The sequence below is a fragment of the Sinohyriopsis cumingii genome, chromosome 12, assembly GCF_028554795.1.
Source record: "Sinohyriopsis cumingii isolate HCF-2022 chromosome 12, ASM2855479v2, whole genome shotgun sequence".
NCBI lineage: Eukaryota > Metazoa > Mollusca > Bivalvia > Unionida > Unionidae > Sinohyriopsis > Sinohyriopsis cumingii.
The window spans coordinates 88,065,079-88,081,361 of record NC_142972.1 but is presented as its reverse complement, the minus strand read 5'-3'; the positions used below and the strand labels follow the sequence as shown (position 1 = coordinate 88,081,361).

Here is a 16,283-nt window from a genome sequence, read left to right as displayed (position 1 = left end):
TGATTGTGTGTTTAATGTTTTATGGCAAGCCTCCAAGAAATATACATATCTGTGCCAACAGGCAGACAGATGACATACGATGGATACCAGCCGTAAACCCATCTCATAAGTTCTTCTTGACTGTTCATTTGAGCCACATACATAAACTTGTAAAACAAGATACAATCATGCTTTATACAGTTCACTTGTATAAAGGCTAGTTGTATCTTGAAGCCTTTGTAAACAGTATAATGCAATCATATATTTAGACGTAAGCAACATGAATCGTTGGTAAACTGCCCCCTGTTGGCATAAATATCATGAAATACATAAGTTGGTGGTGACCAGAAACTAAGAAACCCGTTTGTATTGCAAGAGTTAGTATTTTCAAAAGTGTTTAAATATTTAAAGAAACTTAGGCCATATAGATTTATCAATAGGTGTAAATTTGAGACCAACTTAACATTCAATTCAGAAAAGAAAACGAGTACTTGATAAGACTGACTATATAATCAAGGTATACAATAAATCAGGGTAGAAAGAAAGGGCGAGCGATACAATCAATGAATCAGCTAGATAAACAATAATGTTATGCACTATGCTAATAGTTGAATGTTCACATGTCCATCCATTTGTTTTGCACAAAATGGGAAAAAAGTGTCTCGTTCAGAACTAGAGTAAGATGGTAATTTAACCATGACTATTATTTTCCTATGGCACAAAGGGTCTGACTAAATATTCAACTGAAGATAACACAATTGCATAACAATATACTCAGAATTTTGTCTTACGTGTTTAAAGTCTTATTAGCTAAGCAGTAAATAGTAGTTTGTATACAACATCACGGTACATAAACCACAAAATAAAAATTATCACTGTACTCGAATACCTTCTTTGTGGTAAGAATGGCCTTGTCCATGTGTGGAGAGACTTTCATTGTGTATGACTGCTGACTACATCCGCTCTATCAAGAAACACCACATGAACAGCTTCCATGGTCAACCAACATTCCTCGTGTTTGCATCTGAGAAAGAGAATTCCATTTAACGACTGTTTCTTTGACATTTATGATCCCAATAATGGTGAAAAACTAATCATTAACACATCAACATAATTTTTCACGAAAGCTTTGAAAAATAATTTTGTTTTAAAGATGTTGTCTTTTTACTTTTTGTAACTTTCCAACTTCACAGTTTAAATGTGCATATATCCTATATACACATATATTATATACAGATATATTATACACATATTTCATTTTAAACAAGATTATATGACCTATGTGACCTATTTACATATGTTTAAAGTTACGAGACAGGCTATTCTACAGAAAAGTGATCATAGATCCTCAGTTGAAATGACACTTCCAGTAGCTAAGATTGCCTATATATATATGTAACCTATCAAAATGAGTTAAAAGAGAAAATAAGAGCTTCTTATAGAAGAAGAATGATAATGGGAAACTCAAATCGCAAATGTTCACCCAGACCATTACAAAGTATTTTAAACAGATACGCTGTGGGCATCTAAGTATTGGACAGATTATGTGTGAAATATTTTAGTCTAAAGTCACCATTTTAAAAACCATGGCATCAACTTTCACACGTTTTCTCATGATAAATATGAAATGTATTGAAGATTAAAATTAAATTAGTTATTGACACCTGTTGAAAGTGGTCATGTATCTATATAAAACATACATGAAATATTATTGAACGTTACCTCAAACTTGGTTTTTCTATAATTCTGCATTGTTTCTAAAGCTGAAGGGTTGAAGGGCATGATGCGAGGTGATGTCCTAAATGGTATGCTTCTCTAATTATATTCGATACTTCTGGACACCAATTAACACTTTCCTTGTCAATGAATCACGTCATCAGTATCCTGCGAGTAATCCTTGAACTCTAACCTTTCTATCTACACAATGACTAATATTTGTCCTAGATAATCGTACCCTTTTCACACTGGCCTCTAAAGATGTTTCTCTATTTTGACTTTTGCAGGATTTTCATGGCCTCCTGTTGGACAAGAAAATGAAGTTACATTTCGGATTATATTATACAGCAACGAAATTCCAGACATACATATTCCCAAGAAATGGGAAAACAACATGTCTTTGGTTTCAACACTCATTTACTAACAAAATGGGCTTTGTTTGCCAGGATGCTTTGTAATTGTTAACATAATACACAGGTGCTCAACGCGAGCTTTATGTTAAGAAAAAAAAAGACAGTCATCTATTGGAAAAAAAATCATACAGAGTGACAAAAATACCTTTTATTACCCTGATGACCCGTTCTGACATAAGATCCTCTCTATCATAATATATAAGAGAGAAGGTACGGAACTTCCAAATACTTCGCTCCACCCATGACCCTCAATTTCCTTCTGCTTTTGCCATCTTTAAAGGCACATGACCATAATATATGGCTTGTTTTACTTCTGAGATATTTTTCTCTCCATCAAGTCATCATTGACTTTTTTGTATTGTACCAAACTGACGTTATTGGCTCCGAAACGTGCGATTTTCGCGAAGTGTATCATTGTGGACACTTTCGTGCTTCTATGATAACAAGTATAACCTTTTGAGCCAGTCATATTTCGGCGTTGACGTTAGTGCTGCCTATTTTGAAAATAAACATGCATGTATACGATGTGTTGTGCAGTGAAGAAGACAATGTATAATTCTTGCATGGAACAGGATTTCTAAAGTTGAATCGAGTTAATGGCAAGTAGAAAACTTACATAGAGTTGAAAACATTGTCCATATCGCTCTTGTCACCGGTTTTCAGATGAGCACAGAAGTGTCCACAATGAAAAACGTCGCGAAAATTGCACGTTTCGGAGCCTGTAACTTCAGTTTGGTACAATGCAGAAAATTCAATCATGGCTTGATGGATAGAAAAATATCTCAGAAGTAAAACAAGCCATATATTATGGTCGTGTGCCTTTAAAGACAGAAATAGCAGAAGGAAATCGAGGGTCATGGGTGGAGTGAAGTATTTGGAAGTTCCGTACCTTCTCTCTTATATATTACGATAGAGAGGGTCCTATGTCAGAACGGGTCATCGGGGTAATCTATGGTATTTTCGTCACTTTGTTTGATTTTTTTCCTTTAGATGATTGTTTTTTTATTCTTAACATCGATCTCGCGTCGAGCACCTGTGGCATAACGTACATGCACTTGATTGACAAGAGTCTCCCTTAAATCATCAGAACATAAAGCTGTCAGTGCATTACACAGACAAATTGTTGCTGTAAACTTGTTTAATGGACATAAAAACATCCACGTTCCTGTTCATGTTCTTTTTCACATTCTCTTAGGTGTAGCATTCACTTTCCATTACTTGGTCCTTCTCAGAGCTAAATGACACTCTCTTCTCCATGTCATTTTGCTACTAGAGTCTTTATTGTCCTGAGAACATATGTAAAACCATAAACTATTGGAATTTTGATGACCATGTATGCAGATATAATTGATCAAGACATATTAATCACATATAAAAACATTTATATGTCATACAGAAAAAACATTACTATGAGGACAACACTTCTATTAAGAGTAAAAGTCCATATAAAGACATATCGCATGCAATATAAATTATTAAAGGAAAATTCCGTACAACGACATGCTAGATATAATAAAAAATAGAAAATGTCATATTACATCCAATGTTGTTTATATGTTGTTGTTATAGGGTTTAACGCCATTTTTCAGCACAAGATAGGCTATACATGGCGGCCAGTATAACTGGCGGAGGAAGAACCCTGGTATTACATCCAATATAAAATAGAAAATGAAAACTCAACATTATACATGCTACTAAACTCACACTGTCATGTTTTATTTAACAAGTAGTCACTGGGTCTTAAAGGTCTATTTATTTTTGGAATAATTACCTAAAATAGACCTCCATTCTTAAAAAAAACCATCTCACCTTGCATATGTGACACATACAATAAATATAAATAGTAAATAGGTATGAATGTTACAGCACACACAGGAGGGTCTCTGGGTTGTAACAAAAATATGTTTACTACAGTGTCAGGTACACTATAATCGGATGCATGACTCCATCTACATTATAAAAGAATATAAGAAAAATATGAATGTAAATTACATTGTCAAATTAAAAATCATATCAAAACTCCTGAGCAAGTTCGTTCATACAAACAGTTCCTTTGGCTCACTCAATTAGATAGTTATGACTGGAAATCTAGTAAAGTGATTGCTCACCTTAAGGTTCTAGCTCCATCACTAACTTGGGCAACCAGATTTTGATCTTTTCAGTACCTCGAGCATCAACATAATTAAGGATCCCGAGGTGACGTGGAACTTCACAGTCCTCCAATAAAACTGGGACAACACATTTTCTCCTCTCCTCAAAACCTTGAATAATGGCCATTTCGATTTCATGTAAAACAAAATCGCTCTGGAAAGCTTCCTTGGTCATAACAACAACTGTTTTATAGGACTTTCTGATGCTATCATCAGCAAATCGCAATAATGATGTACCAGGAGTATTGTCTCGATCATACTCACAACAAACAAATCCATAGTCATTTTCTAGTCTCTCTACAATTTGCTTTACCCAATGTATATCTGAGCTAGAGTAACTGAAAAAAGCATGGTATCTCTTTCCTTCTGGCAAAGGCTTTGGATATTTATTACGTGTAGGCTGATCTGTTACCCTTGAAGTTACTTCACCAACAGAATCTCTCATCTACAAAATAAGTAATATTAAAAATTGTTCAATCCTGAAAATGGATGTATATTTGATTTTAAAAAAAAGTAAGAAAGAAGGATATAACAACATCTATAAACAGGTCATATGTTTTGTAGGAGCAGAATCTGCATTATTTTGTAAAAGGAATTTTACATTATGATTTGTAGAACAAGCACCTAACCATATATATTATATTAGTTGAAAACAACGTCTCTTTTGGTCAAATGAAACAATTTTAATTATAACGAAAATCACACCCCCTTCCCAAAATGATACTGACGGAAAAGGTTAATCAAATGTGGAATTTTGTAGTTTTTATTTTGTTTCTAAACCACATATTAAACCTCAGGTATAAAATGGATTTGCTTTTCAGATGCTTACATGTCATATATTTATCTTTTCCATTATGTGACTGAGTACAATTTAAAATAAATTACTTGCTAAATCAAATTATTGGTGTCCACTCAATTCACAAGGATATGAAGTAACTACCTTGAATATGGAATTTAATATCATTTGAAACCAAGCGTTTTAGAACATAAATGTAATAAACGTATCAATAGGACAGGTTGCTTGTGCGTTGCATTTCTTTTACAATAGTCAGTAGCAATTACCAAGTATAAGATCTGTAATTAAGACCTCAAACTGGGCATTAAATGCAACTGTTCAAGCATTATGAACATAAAGCAATTAATACTAAATTAAAGTTTATATTAAAATCTATTCAAATAAGACCTATCTTGACCACAGTGACTCTGACACATGTTCCTTTTAATTTTCAATGGGAGTATGATTTACTAACTATATACAGGTAAGGACATACAACATTAATTAAATACTGGATATAACAAGTTAGCCTTTCTTCTCCTTAGAGTTGAACAATCGAGACATAGTAGGCACTGATGTGAATTCAGAAGCAAAAATTTGTTTTCCATAAGTTTATGTTACTTTAGTTTACATAATTTCATGTAATAGGAATTTCCAGCCAGTTATCTCCACATTATTACGATGTCTGTACAAGCATGTTTTGTTTTCATTTCTCACATTTATTTCTAACATAAACATGGATATACTATGCTGAAATAAGTTTATAAGCACATAATAAACAATTATAATGAAGGTCCAACAATTGTGTTAGATTTTATGAAATTAATTCAGGATAGCATAAAAGTACATGTATTCATCATACGGCTGCCAACAAATGTTACTTAATATAACACAATTTCTTTGTCCTAATTAACACAGAAGCCATTAGCATGTTTTTAGCCCTATCAAGTGTTATATAGTCCATTCCTTTTTCTTGAAATTAAGCGAGACCATGTTTTTGTCTAAAAATGGAGAAACATCCACTTTGGTAACAACATGATATCGAACAATCATGCCAAGTAGCATCAAGAAACAGCACAAATTTCGGTTTTATAATTCTTGGGTGCAGGATCTTCAGTGAAATATAGATTGATTCTCTTGCAAAATCTGGTGCTTCATTATTCAAATTCTATATATCCCTTGGGTTGAACGACATCACGATAATAATAATTTCCAGTCAAAATATTTGGTAGTAAACTTTAACATGCTGCTTTGTTTTACAGCTGTTTTCTACTTCGAGTAATTTTATCTTAACTAAACGGTGCATAGGTATATTTTGTATGAATGTGTTCAATGGCTTGCTATGACTCTTCTTATTTTACATGGTCTGATTTGGTAATGGCACTCATAAAGTACTTGTATTACTTCCGTTCTGTTTTGTTTTAATACTTGCAATAATAGCGCTATGTAAAGGGATGTAAGTATCATTAGTCAATTTTCCATATGATTGCTACAGAAATCACACTATTGATAAAGAAACAATCCAGTTAGTACGTATATTTTGAAGAATGTATGAATTGGATAAGGACTACTTACAACTACTGATTTTAGTGGATTGTATTGTATCTGCATTGTATGAATTCGATAAGAACTATTTACATCTACTGACTGTAGTGGGTTGTGTACTCTCTGAGTTTTACAAATTACATCTACACTACTCTCATGAGCTGATTGCAATTTATTGTGAACTGTCTATGTTGTATGAATCAGGTATAGGCTACTTACATCTACCTGTTCTGTTTGTGTTGATATCTCTGGAGTTACAGATTCTCTTATTTCATCATCCCCTGTTCCTTTTGTGGTTTTGTCTTCTGTGCAGAAAATAAAATGATGATAGCTTTAGCATCTTTACACTAACTTTGAACAGGATATTAATTAAAACCTACAACAAGAAAACCATGAAAGGCATGTTATATACCCCACCCATCTTTAATTAGTCCTCTTTGTAGATAAATGAAATTTGATGCAGAAGTCATTTGTCTTCTTCAAATTACAACTTAAATCCAGACACAAACACACACTGTGACTTCTGTGGTTTTATCTCCTGTGCAGAAAACATAATGATGTTAGCTTTAGCAACTCCATCATTACATTGACTTTAAAAAGAATTTTACTTAAAACCTGCAACAAGAGAAGCACGAAAGGCACATTCTATACCCAAGCCATGCTTAATTAGTCCTCTTTGTATACAACTTAAATTTGATGCAGAAGTCGGTTTTCTTCTTTCACTCACAACCTAACTCTATACAGACACATACACTCTGAATATGACATGTTTTACTGATTTCAAAATGGTTGACATGATAATTTCATGGTGATGTCAAAACATGGTTGATATGATACAGTTTTGTAGTGATCGCCAAAACCTTTTTTAAATCATACAGGTTTGTGCTGATCAATAAAGCTGATAAAAAAACATGGTTAACATAATCCAGTTTCATGGTGATCATCAAACATGGTTGACAAAATATAATTCTTCAAACAAATGTAAGTGAGAACTTATTTTGGCAGATGTTTTGATATATTTCTACATTACTATATCTTGCCACTGATGGATCTGATCGGTTATCTTTTAAAGTGATGTGTAAAATCTACGACATCGACTTCAGACATAACTTTATCAATCTGACCATACAAATATGATGCAAAAAACTGGCGAAAAATACTTCATCAATCTCGCCATATGTATAGATCCTGACAACATATATGTTTTTAATTTGGCTACACACAAATGATTTGAGCACAGTTTCTTTGGACTTTGTTTTGTTTTATCCCAAAACTGATAAGCCTCTTCCATGACTCAATTAGAACTTTCAGAAATACAGCCCAGCTCATCCAAGAGGATGTTTGATTGGCGATGCTGTCCAAGTCAAATCAAGTTGGGTCAGCTGCTTATGCATGTCTCTATATAAGAAGTGTTACTCTAATTATTCTAATGTTGCCTGCGAGAAAGAATCTTGCAAGTATTGATATGCCATTAACCTCCAAATACTTTACTTCCTGGTCAATATAAAAAAATCCCCCACTTATGATGAACAAACATTGTAAGTAGTACAAATGCACACGGGTTGCACATTGAAAGATCAATGAGAACGGAAGAAGCAGGCTGCTGATGCATATTTATCATGGTTTTATCACACGCGGAGAATCATAAAAAGGCATATATATCTGTGCAGTTGCCATTGCTAGATAGTTTTGTTTTCTACAAACATTCTACAAAATATAAGATCGGAAATGGCCTATGTATATGCTATAGTGTTTTTATTTAAAGAGTGTAAATAAAGGCAGCATATATGTCAATTTATAAGTTTTCTGAAATATCAAATTTAAGTCACGATTATCATCTTCCTTGTTTTCCATTACATCAAGTTTTCCATGCATCTTTAGCTAACGTCACGGCAAGTAAAAGTTTATATTTAATATTTCTTAACCATTTAATTTAGTAAACAACCTTAAAGTTCGGCTAATTCTCTTCTGGCAATTGATACGTTTGTATATGTGTGTGAAATGGTACTTTTGCTATGATGAAGAAAAATAGTTTTATATAAATTTGAAAGTTTCCTTAGCTTGATCGACCTTCAATTCAGATATCATGTTTTATTTAACGGTTAACCTAATTCCATAGCCTGTTAATGCTGAGTTCATCTTTAACTGGAAATACAATGTGTGTCAATTTTACTTGGGTTTCTATGCCTCATGTTTAACTTCTTTAAAACGTAGACAAGTAAAATATATTATCAAACACGCAAACATTATGGGACAGAATTGGCCATGTACCGTATAACCTGGAATGAGGCGAGCAGCAAGGTCATAAAAGTTGCTACAATTTTCAATTGAAACTGCACAACTATGCATAACAGCTAGTGCCTTATTAAGAGTAAAGCTTGCCATTTCCCTAAAGAGCAAATACTTTGTTCATATTGTTAACAATGTTCAAGAAACACTAGAAAATAACCATCTGGCACCCAGAATAAAGAAACCGACAGAATACAGATCGTTGAAAGATCAATTCGGGACCAGCGAACTGATTCAACACAGATCCTGGCTAAAATCCACTCCAATCATGTATGTATGTATGTATGTATGTATGTATGTATGTATGTATTGTTATGATTCCTAGGTCTTAAATAAAGTAACAGAAAAGAGAAAAGTTCACAAAATAATGTATTTGCCTAGAACACAAAGTGAAAATTTAATAAGGAACTTACAATATTGTGAATTAAATACCAAATACAAAGTTATAACACAAGTGTTAGTGAATAAAGTTCTAATTAAATTCCAGAGGTATTCCAAATAAGATATAATGCTGCTTTTGATGTCTGTAGTCTCGAATGTGCTAATGTGCCAGTGGTCTTGAGTGTGAAGATATGTTACCAGTCATTTGATGTATCAGAATAATATAATTCAAGATGTCTTTGTTTGAATTCACTATAACTGCAAATCTATGTCTCTCTCCAGGAATAGTATTGAGCAATTTGTAATTCCATTTAATAATAACTTGAATAAATACTTCCACCAAAATAAAAAATGACCATAACAATAAAAATGTTTCTGCTGAAAAATGATAAGGCAAGTTTTCATAGTTGTTCAAGTAAACAAGATTATATAACCACCTACTTGTCCTAGGGCACACTTACCATTTTCTAGAAATACTCTTTCAAGTTAGTGGAATTTTCCATTCTAGAAGTTTCTAAAGTCATAATCAAGAAATAAATATATTCATCATTAATAATGACCAGAATAGCTAATCTTTGGGAAAATTTAATTTATGTATTATGTTGTTTACAAAACATGTTTTTCTGGTCAGTCAAGCATGAACTTGATTGTGAAAAAGGTCAAGTAAAATATAATTATATATAACAATAATCATTAACAAATGCCAACAAATAATGCAAAGTAAATAAACATAATAGTATGTATGTATGTACATATGTATGTATGCATGTATGTATGTATGTATGTATGTATGTATGTATGTATATATGGATGGATGGATGTATGGATGGATGTATGTAAGAAAAACCCAACGTACCTCAACAACACCGACACAAGATAATAATTAAGTTTTGGAGCAACATGTGAGTGTATCAATTTTGCCAATCAGACATCTTTTTAAGTGGCTTTCTGGAAACTTTGTACCAAAATTGTTTATATACTTTCTGAACTAATACGATCCATGCACTGACATGGTGCAACATTGGGCACTATAAACTAGTCTTAAAAGAGCGAACATACCATTATCAGAACAAAATCTTGTTATCTGTAAATGCACCACAAACCCCGAAGTTTTATATTTCTTGATCTTACACTATTCATAATTATCTTAAATGTCCCAAATCTAATATGAAGCTTCACTAAAGAAAAATAATTCATGGAAACAATACCGAATTTCAACCAAATGAATTTGCAAGTAATTCCTCAGGAATTTTTAATGAAGTGATTGCTATATTATATAAGTTCAAATAAAAACTGAGAATGTTTCCTGTTATATTCAGGAAAGGCAGATTGACCAGAATGTCCTTCAGAATATTTAATATTTGTTTGTGAGTTACTTATATAGCTCGTTCTCCACGTGTTTCTCATTGAGTATTTACATAAGTATCTCACAACACAAAGACTTTCTCATTCGCATCCTGTACCTCAAACAATAAATATCAACAACACCAACATTAAATTCACACTATCAGTACTAAACCTAGGTGTTACTCTGGAGAGTACTCTCACACTGCGCCAACATGTCATGAACATTTGCAAGGCTGCTAATCTTGAGCTGAGACGCACCAGATCCATTCGCAAATATCTTTCAGTTGATGCCACTAAAACACTTGTGTGTTCATTAGGATTTTCAAGACTGGACTATTGTAACTCAATTATGTCTGGTTCATCTCATCTCCAGAAACTTCAAAAGGTTCAAAAAACAGCTGCTCGGACCATACTTAGAGTACCACGATCAGAACACACCTCCCCGCTGCTCTGTACCCTACACTGGCTATCCAATCGATCAAAAATCAAATACAAAATTTGTTCTCTGTGCTGAGTTTCACTGGCAGACTGCAGTCCAACATACCTATCCGACCTCAACCATATGTACACACCAGCAAGATACTTAACGCTCCTCTTCTGACAATCGTATCCTCATTATTCCCACTATGAAAACAAAGTCATATGGACAGCGTTCTTTTGCATACCAAGGCCCAGCAACGTAGAATGAATTGCCTACTAACTTAGACACAAAGACACAGTGACCACATCAAGAGTGCTTTCAAAACTCACTTATTTCGACTGCAAGAACAAACTTAAAGCCCTAAGAATGTTTCTACCTTAAATATTTTCAGCATAGTTTTATGTTTTCTAATTTCACGGTGTTTGTTTTTGCAATCATATCATTATATATGTTTTTTATCTTATAGGTGTTGTCTAATGTTGTAAAGCGCTTAGAGCTTTTAAAGATTAGGTGCTATACAAAGTCCTCATTATTATTATTATCTCAAAATGTAGCTAAAATTACTGAATTTGTTTCATATTGACACATAATGCAACGCAATTCAATCGAAACATGATGTTAAAGACATGTCTATATACATGTAACCAACCATGTTCGTCCTGAGTTCTGGAAGAGTCCATTTATTGATATTGCAAAGAAATTTAAGTGATGCATCTGCATTATGTCCGATTATAGCCAAAGAGGAAAGCTGAGTAAATCATAAACAAATCAACTATTCTATGTGTGATGGCGGCATCAAACAAGTTGATATAAGCAGACCACCCAAGTTTATCATGTATTTAATGGGATGTGTTGTGCTCTATATCGATTCGAACGGTGTTGAAACGCATCACAACTCCACACTCTCGCCTTCAATATCACCTTAACTATTCTAATTGAATTTTTACCATGGATGATCATGTCAAATTATTACATGCAACACGTTGCTGTTTACTCGTGTTAGATTCTCTATGTTGATAAAATCTACTAGTGTACTATATATTTGAACACGTCAGAATTATTTAATATTTTACATAGGAAAGACATTTGTTTCAGATAGAAGTAAGATTATGTTCCTCACTCTATTTATCATATGTTACTCACTCTAGGATTCAGAATATGGGGTCAATAGTCTCTTGCCATTTTTCAAAGTGGCTAACGCCTATTTTGATGGGGCAAGTGTAACTCGTTTGATATTTAAACTACTACAGCAGGTAAATATTTTTTTTACATTACAAATGACTGTTTTACACTCACACATTTTGTGATGTTTATAATGTTTGTGTACATGTTTTGGTATCTTATGACTAAGTCGTGTAAAAAACAGGATGAATGGAAGATTTATCAAAGCATTGCATATTTATGGCTGGGATTAATGCTAACTGTAGCTTAAATGTCTGATTATGTGACCTTGTACATCACTTAAGAGAATATTGCAAGCAACACACATATTTACATTATGTTTTATATAGCATTTACACAAACGAGATCCTACTTACCTGTGGAACATTGAATTTAGGAAATTAACTAATAATTTGTCTGCCTGATCATGGAACTGCTTAGGTAAATTTATGTTTGAAATATAATTGCTTGCAACAAGTAAAAGACAAATGATTAGCCACACATTCAAATTAAACCGTTGCTAATACTGGAATATAAAATTGTTTTCATAATATTTGTTTCTTTACTACGCGATTTTAGAGGTATTTTGTAAAAGAAACAAAACAAAAAATAGCATGTGAACAATACAATACTTAACCAATTAGTGTACAGAATTTAAAACAACTAAATCACATGAAATTAAAGTTGCAACTCACCATGTAATCAAAGTCATTATACTCTTGAAAATATTTGTAATTAATGAACAGCATGATATAGAACAGGAATTACATAACAGCTAACAAAGTCACTACATACTACCTTTCCTTGAGTAACAAAAAGATTGTAAACTGCTAAGGGATATTGATTCGGTCCGGATAAGCTGTAGTCAGTCTCTCAAACAATTACCACTCTGCTCCTCCCATTCCCCAAAGATTATCATACCTTGGAAAGTTAGCTATAAAATAGTTCAGCAATGGTCATTTCTTTATTGTCTTATATGTCGGTTATTGCTGATTTCAGCTTTGTTATCAAATTACTCTAACCTGCCACTCTGTTGACATCATAGAGATATGTCGAAAATTTTTTTTAAAGCTACACGAAAAATGTAATCCAAATCGCACACACTAACTTTGGTACATGATCATTTAAGTCGTTGAGGTGAAACATTTGCTGTTGCAATAAAGCATATTACTGTCTGGTTTATCTCTTCATGAGTGAAGTTAAAGTTATCAACATATATTCAAATTTATGGTGGGAATATTTAATTTTCGTCTTTCCTATGCCTTTTTGAAAATATCTTTTCTGTTTTATGAGAATCACATATTACCTATGAAGCTGAAGTGCTTACTTCCAAACTTGGTTGAGGCAGTCAACTTGTTCTCAGGTAAGAAGGTACGTGCAAGTTTCGCAATCACAAAAAGACTTAAATAATGTGCAACACAAGTAAACACTTTCAGAGACATATATAGCATGTAAGCAAAGAAATTAAATTAATTTTCATTTTGCGATGACAAGAGTTAATATGCAAAAGGGAACTGATTTACACATATATATAATACTTGTGTACTAAGACAAATGACTCTTTTATATCATATTCAATCTCTCTTACACTGAATAACCGACAACTAGAGTTGAAAGAATATGTGTCAATGTGCAAAGACAAATTAATTTCAAATGCTCCGGTGGCCTAGCGGTTAGAGTGTCCGCCTCAGGTGCGAAAGAACATGCGTTCGATTCCCGGTCGGGTCATACCAAAGGCTTACAAAAATGGTACTAACAGCTGCCTCACTTGGCGCTCAGCATTAAGAGGTTAGTGTTAGGACTGGTCAGCATGGTGTCAGGATAATGTGACTGGGTAGGACATCATGCTACATGTCTGCAGCATGATGCCCCAGTGCTAGACATTACTATAAACTGTCACACTGCAGACATCGTAGCAATGTGACTGAACATTTTTTAAAGCTAAGTTAAAAATCCAAATCACACACACACGCACACAAATTAATTTCGATTTCAAAGTAGAGACACTTCTATTTGCCTGTAATACACCTTGATTTACTGTGTGGTATAAAAATATAGTAAACTTACTAACAATAGTTGAAAGGTTATACAGATGGTACAAATTCTTTGGAGCACAGTTACATTCCTCATTCCTTATGTATGCCTGCTTTTAACATATTATTTTTAGTTGTGCACTAATACAATGAAAGGTTTACTTTACCATCTTCATTTTTTCTCACTATAAACACCATAGACTCAGGGGATGCTGAATCCTCTCGTACAACTTCAATCAAGCTATCATCCACCTGACCTATAATAATGAAAATAATAGACTAAGTTGTACTGATATCAATCGGATTCTGTTGTATTGTTTTAAAATGTTTTGTGTTTGATTCTGAGCTCACAGATACAACCAGTGGCTACCCACTTTATAACATCAGAATTCCATGGCACTTACGAGCATGTATTGAAAAATAAATTGTTACTAAAGCAGCCATCTGATTAGTGCAAAACTAAACTTTACCCCATGTGAGTGAATGCATAATGTAGTTTACAGACAAATAACAGTTAAATATTGGTGGAGTTGTAAAGTATTTAATGTAATACTTAGCTGTCACTGTTGTTAAGTTCACTCTTTCCCTAATGGAAAAACCTCATTCTTTCCACACTAGATGCATCATGCTCCTTGTATTGATGTTCACGGAACATGTGCATCATCCCAGTTTGATCTACAACATCGTCCCATGCACAATAGCACATCTGTATTCTCATTTTAGAAAACTGGCAAATGAGATACATATTTTAATGGAGGAGGATATCCACTAGGGACAGGTATGTACGGTGAAACTGATCATGAAAGACTACTGCTATTTTAAACCACCTGCTTTAAACGACCATATTCTTAATACACGACTTAACTTATTATACAGTATTTTGACCTGCTGTGATGGACCACCTATACTAGGAGGCCATAATGTTTCGGCAGAAGGGTGATCTTTAAGTACAGTTTATATTGTATTACATAATTCTAATTAGTTTAACTGTTCCTAAAAGCTACATTTTAATATCAGTAATAAGTTATCTGCCACTATTGTTAAACTGAATTTGTCAGTAAAGACAGAGGCCGGTGGATTGTCAGGGCATAAAAGGAGAAACAATTTCTCACTTGGTTGCCAATCCACTCCATTGTTTTTTTATGAGCAGTATGGATGACTCTTAGTGGAACAACAATTGTACTCAGAGAAAATGATGTGGGCTCTGGTATGATAAGGACAGATATTAAAGTGAGAAGGTCATGTGTGATGGCCACAATTGAACTTTCAGAACGATCTGCACTATACATTTTCCCACCCATTTTGGGAGCCAGGGATAACAGGAAGTAAAATGTTAGCAACAGTATGTTTAATTTCTCTCAGCCTGATGATGTGTAAAATATGACCTCTGTGGAGATGAAAGAGCTCCACTGACAATTCCAAGGTCACAGACAGTACATACATGTACCCTTTTATCTAGATCATCAGAACATTATTGAAAATCTATGATGGACAATACATTGTCATCTTTCTATTCCAATCTTGGTTCCAATATAGGAGCTTTAAACTCGGAAATACGGACATAGATGTTTTGTGATGTTTTCATGGGAATTGACTGAACAGTCATTAATTGGAACTTTGTCGGAAGGAGAGTAAATTATCATGTCCCTCCTGTGCATCTTTGAGAAACGCTGAGTAATCCATTCTTTCTATGATGACCTCAGCTAAGTAACATGGTGATTTTCAAATCATATCAGCACAGTGTAATATAGATGACATCAATGATGCTACAGGATAATCTCTCACATGCCACATCCAATAAGGAAATATGAGTAAGGGAGGAGGGGAATTCAGGTCAGTCTCATTTCCGTGTAGCATACATGCAGCATGCTCATTTATGCATGCTCAGTCATTGTAATTAAGTAATGAGAAGGAATGGAGATGTTCAATTCGCTCCCTGACCTTATCCATAGATTTGACATGTGTTCTTGATACCCACTGACAGGCATCATGACTATTGTGAAGTGATTAGCGACTGATAACTTTAACCAGCTATGCAGTGGTCTATATCCAATGATCAGTAGCCATCCAACC

At 33.7% G+C, this 16,283-nt stretch overlaps 1 long non-coding RNA gene across 1 annotated transcript in view; it reads right to left on the bottom strand.

The window, feature by feature from the left end:
* LOC149786926 (uncharacterized) overlaps positions 1-986 on the bottom strand; it is a 38,518-nt gene extending 37,532 nt beyond the window's left edge. Inside the window, exon 1 of the long non-coding RNA XR_016425039.1 lies at positions 869-986. This is a non-coding gene — a long non-coding RNA (uncharacterized LOC149786926). The remainder of the gene's footprint in view (positions 1-868) is intronic.
* Positions 987-16,283: the final 15,297 nt, after the last annotated feature.